This window comes from Cryptomeria japonica, unplaced genomic scaffold (assembly GCF_030272615.1).
Source record: "Cryptomeria japonica unplaced genomic scaffold, Sugi_1.0 HiC_scaffold_163, whole genome shotgun sequence".
NCBI lineage: Eukaryota > Viridiplantae > Streptophyta > Pinopsida > Cupressales > Cupressaceae > Cryptomeria > Cryptomeria japonica.
The window spans coordinates 331,290-336,486 of record NW_026728985.1 but is presented as its reverse complement, the minus strand read 5'-3'; the positions used below and the strand labels follow the sequence as shown (position 1 = coordinate 336,486).

The 5,197-nt window shown below is 63.0% G+C and overlaps 1 non-coding gene across 1 annotated transcript; it reads left to right on the top strand.

The window, feature by feature from the left end:
• The first annotated feature begins 2,495 nt into the window (after positions 1–2,495).
• On the top strand, positions 2,496–2,614 carry LOC131867094 (5S ribosomal RNA). Its single transcript, XR_009365688.1, has one exon. It is a non-coding gene; the product is annotated as a 5S ribosomal RNA (ribosomal RNA).
• Positions 2,615–5,197: the final 2,583 nt, after the last annotated feature.

The following is a 5,197-nucleotide window of genomic DNA, read 5'->3' as shown; positions in this document are numbered from 1 at the left end:
CAAAAAAAGAGGCGGCGCTCCAATAACCCCGCTTCGGAGCGCAGCCGGGGCAAACCAAGCCAAGGTGCCCACCCCGACGAAGGTGCACGCGAGGTGCGCACCCGGGGCAAACCGGGCTCCGACAACGTGCACGCAGCACCTTGGAGCACACTTCGAAGCACTCCCGGGTGCCCACCGGCGTTGCGCACCGTGGTGGGCAGCGAGGTGCGCACCTTTGATGCGCTGCCTTCACTAATTTCCAGAAAAAGGCAAAAAAAAATGAGATTTTAAAATTTCCGTTTTGAAAGATAGTGAAAAAAAAGGAACGCGGGTGCCATCTTGAGCCCGCCCTGGTGCGCAGCCCAGGCAAGGCATGCGCACCAAGGTGCCCACCCGAGGTGCACACCCGGGGCAAACCGGGCTCCGACTTCGTGCAGGCCGCACCTTGGAGCACACTTCGGAGCGCTCCTTGGTGCGCACCATGGTGCCCACCAGGGCGCACCCGAGGCAAACCGGGCTCCGACTTCGTGCACGCCGCACCTTGGAGCACACATCGGAGCGCTCCCAGGTTCGCACCAGCGTTGCGCACCTTTGATGCGCTGCCTTCACTAATTTCCAGAAAAGGCAAAAAAAAACGATATTTTAAAATTTCCGTTCTGAAAGATAGTGAAAAAAACGGAACGCGGGTGCCATCTTGAGCCCTTCCTGATGCGCAGCCCAGGCAAGTTGTGCGCACCAAGGTGCCCACCCTGGCGGAGGTGCGCGCCCGGGGCAAACCGGGCTCCGACTTCGTGCACTGCATGGTGCCCACCAAGGCGCGCAACCCAGCCAAGGTGCCCACCGCAGCGAAGGTGCACGCGAGGTGCGCACCCGAGGTGCACACCCGGGGCAAACCGGGCTCCGACTTCGTGCACGCCGCACCTTGGAGCACACTTCAGAGCGCTCCTTGGTACGCACCAGGGCGCGCAACCCAGCCAAGGTGCTCACCCCGGCGAAGGTGCACGCGAGGTGCGCACCCGGGGCAAACCGGGCTCGGACTTCGTGCACGCCGCACCTTGGAGCACACATCGGAGCGCTCCCGGGTTCGCACCAGCATTGCGCACCTTTGATGCGCTGCCTTCACTAATTTCCAGAAAAGGCAAAAAAAAGAAAAAAATGAGATTTTAAAATTTCCGTTTTGAAAGATAGTGAAAAAAACGGAACGCGGGTGCCATCTTGAGCCCGCCCTGGTGTGCAGCCCAGGCAAGTTGTGCGCACCAAGGCACCCACCCTGGCCAAGGTGGGTCACGGGGTGGGTCCTAGGGTGGGTAACGGGGTGGGTACTAAGGTGCGTGCCAAGGTGGGTCATAGGGTGGGTGCCAAGGTGGGCACCAGGGTGGGTGTGCACCAACCCTAGCCAGGGTAGGTCACGGGGTGGTTGTCGGGGTGGGCGTCAAGGAGCCAAGGTGGGTGGCAAGTAGCCAAGTTGCGTGCCAAGGTGGGTGTCGGGGTGGGTGCCAAGGATCCAAGGTGGGTGCCAAGGAACCAAGGTGGGTGTCTGGGTGGGTGCCGAGGTGGGAGCCAGGGTGGGTCCCAAGGTGAGTGCAAAGGTGGGTGCCAGGGTCAAGGTGAGTGCCAATGTGGGTTCCAAGGTGCCAGGGTCAGGGTGAGTGCCAATGTGGGTTCAAAGGTGCTAAGTTGGGTGCGAGGTTGGGTGCGAGGGTGGGTGGGTGCCAAGGTGTGCTAGGTGGAAGCCCGGGTGGGTCGGCATCCCATGGGTGTCGAGTTGGGTGCCTGATGGGTGCTTCTTGTCAAGTTTTAGTCGTCGGGACTCATTTCGAGCCTTAGAGGTCGTTTCTTGTCCGGTTGCCCTGTCTTCGACCTGGGAACCCAATTTTGGTCCTCGGGTCCCATTTTTTTTTGTCTCGCATCCCACTTTTGGCCTGTGGCCTTTTCGGGGTCGATTCTCGTTTTGGGCATCAGAGCATGTTTCTTCTCCTAAAACCCAATATTTGTTTATTAAGTCTCGGAACACATTTTTGTTCTCGTGGACCCATCATGGGTCTTGGAACGCATTTGTGGTCCTTGGGTCCCATTTTGCATCCCGAAACTTGTGTTTTGGTGCTTGATCCCTATTTTGGGTGCCCACCTTGCACCAAGTGCGCACCCGGGGCAAACCGAGCGCCTTGGTGCACCGGGGCAAGATCGAGCGTGCACCCGAGGCGCCCCGAACATGCACCAAGGTGCACTCGGCCCACATGTGAGCGCAGGTCGTTGCGCCCGAGGTGGTGTGTGGGCACCGCGTTGCAGACGGGACACTGCACGCACACGACGCCCCCTCCAGGTGCACGCACGTAGGCCGGGCCGGGTGCACACCCGACGCCCTAGCAAGGTGCGCGCACCCGGGCAGGGCTCACACTTGGCGAACGGGGCGCACTTCGCGAGGGAGGGTGTGCACCTCGACGGGGGTGGGTGGCCGGGGTGGATTCGCACGTGGGTCGCGGTTTGCTAAGTACACACTGCGACAAGCTCATAACGGGTGCGATCATACCAGCGTTAGTGCACCGGATCCCATCAGAACTCCGCAGTTAAGCGCGCTTGGGCCGGAGTAGTACTGGGATGGGTGACCTCCCGGGAAGTCCCGGTGTTGCACCCTTTTTTAGTTTTTCGCCGGGCGTCGCAATGCTATTTGAATAAACCTTTTGCCCGTTTGCGTTCTCGTCGGGGCCGGGCCGGGCCGGGGTGCGCTGCCCGCACTACCGCGCGCGCGGGGGGCGACACCTGAGCGCGCACCCGAGGCGCCCCGAGCACACAGGCCACGGTGCAACCCGGGCGTTGTGCGCGCACCCCGGTGCGCCCGAGGTGCTGCGCGCGCACCCAGGTGAAATCGGTGTGCACCTCGGCCAGTGCGCGCTCGGTCGAGTCGCGCACGTTGGCCAAGGTGCACGGTGATGTTTCTTACTCTAAGGTTCCGCACCAGACGCCCGGGACAGGTGAGCGAAGCTGGGCGGGGCCGGGTGCGCGGCCGGGGCAGGTGCACGCAGCTGGAGAGAGCTTTGGAGCACACTTCGGAGCGCACCAATGATGCGCTCCATTCAAAAGTTTCCTGAAAAGGCAAAAAAAGTTGAGATTATAGAATTTCCCACTTGAGAGATTGTAAAAAAAAAAAATTTAAAATGAAGGAAACGCGGGTGCCAAGGTGTGCGCAGCCCAGCCAAGGTGTGCGCACCAAGGCGCCCACCCTGGCGAAGGTGCACGCAAGGTGCGCACCCGAGGCAAACCGGACAATTAACCCAACTTTCGACTTCGCGCGCACCTTGGAGCGCACTTCGGAGCGCTCCTTGGTGCGCACCAATCTTGGGCACCTCGGAGTGCACCATGGCGCCCACCAAGGTGCGCACCCGGGGCAAACCGAGCTCCGACTTCGTGCGCACCTTGGAGCGCACGAAAGGTGCGCACCATGGCGCCCACCAAGGTGCGCAGCCCAGCCAAGGCGTGCGCATCAAGGTGCGCACCCTGGCGAAGGTGCGCACCCGGGGCAAACCGAGCTCCGACTTCGTGCGCACCTTGGAGCGCACAAAAGGTGCGCAACCCAGCCAAGGTGTGCGCACCCCGGTCAAACCGAGCTCCGAATCGTGCGCACCAGAGGTGCACGCCATCGTGCGCACCTTGGAGCACACTTCGGAGCCCTCCTTGGTGCGCGCCGATGTTGCGCACCTCGGAGCGCACCCGGGGAAAACAATGCAATTAACCCGACTTTCGACTTCGTGGGCACCTCGGAGCGCTCTCGGGTTCGCACCTCGGAGCACACCGAGGTGCGCACCTTTGATGCGCTGCCTTCACCAATTTCCAGAAAAGGCAAGAAAACATTGAGAAGGTGTGCGCACCGAGGTGCCCACCCTGGCGAAGGTGCACGCGAGGTGCGCACCCGGGGCAAACCGGGCTCCGACTTCGTGCACGCCGCACCTTGGAGCACACTTCGGAGCGCTCCTTGGTGCGCACCAGGGCGCGCAACCCAGCCGAGGTGCCCACCCCGGCGAAGGTGCACGCGAGGTGCGCACCCGGGGCAAACCGGGCTCCGACTTCGTGCACGCCATGGTGCCCACCGCGGCGAAGGTGCACGCGAGGTGCGCACCCGGGGCAAACCGGGCTCCGACTTCGTGCACGCCGCACCTTGGAGCACACTTCGGAGCGCTCCTTGGTGCGCACCATGGTGCCCACCAGGGCGCGCAACCCCGCCGAAGGTGCACGCGAGGTGCGCACCCGGGGCAAACCGGGCTCCGACTTCGTGCACGCCGCACCTTGGAGCACACTTCGGAGCGCTCCTTGGTGCGCACCATGGTGCCCACCAGGGCGCGCAACCCCGCCGAAGGTGCACGCGAGGTGCGCACCCGGGGCAAACCGGGCTCCGACTTCGTGCACGCCATGGTGCGCACCGCGGCGAAGGTGCGCACCCGGGGCAAACCGGGCTCCGACTTCGTGCACGCCGCACCTTGGAGCACACTTCGGAGCGCTCCTTGGTGCGCACCAGGGCGCGCAACCCAGCCGAGGTGCCCACCCCGGCGAAGGTGCACGCGAGGTGCGTACCCGGGGCAAACCGGGCTCCGACTTCGTGCACGCCGCACCTTGGAGCACACTTCGGAGCGCTCCTTGGTGCGCACCATGGTGCCCACCAGGCCGCGCAACCCAGCCAAGGTGTGCGCACCAAGGTGCACGCGAGGTGCGCACCCGGGGCAAACCGGGGTCCGACTTCGTGCACGCCGCACCTTGGAGCACACATCGGGGCGCTCCCGGGTTCGCACCGGCGTTGCGCACCGTGGTGGGCACCTCGGAGCACACCAAGGTGGGCAGCGAGGTGCGCACCTTTGATGCGATGCCTTCACTAATTTCCATAAAAGGCAAAAAAAAAACGAGATTTTAAAATTTCCGTTTTGAAAGATAGTGAGAAAAAGGGAATGCTGGTGCCATCTTGAGCCCGCCCTGGTGCGCAGCCCAGCCAAGGTGTGCGCACCAAGGTGCCCACCCTGGCGAAGGTGCGCGCCCGGGCAATTAACCCAACTTCCAACTTCGCGCGCGCCAGGGTGGGAGCGCACCCAACAACCGGGCCTGGGAAGAGCCAATGCGAGAAACCCCACCAAACGCTCTGACAAAAAAAGAGGGGGCGCTCCAGTAACCCCGCTTCGGAGCGCACCCTGGGCAAACCCAGCCAAGGTGCCCACCCCGGCCAAGGTGCAGGCGA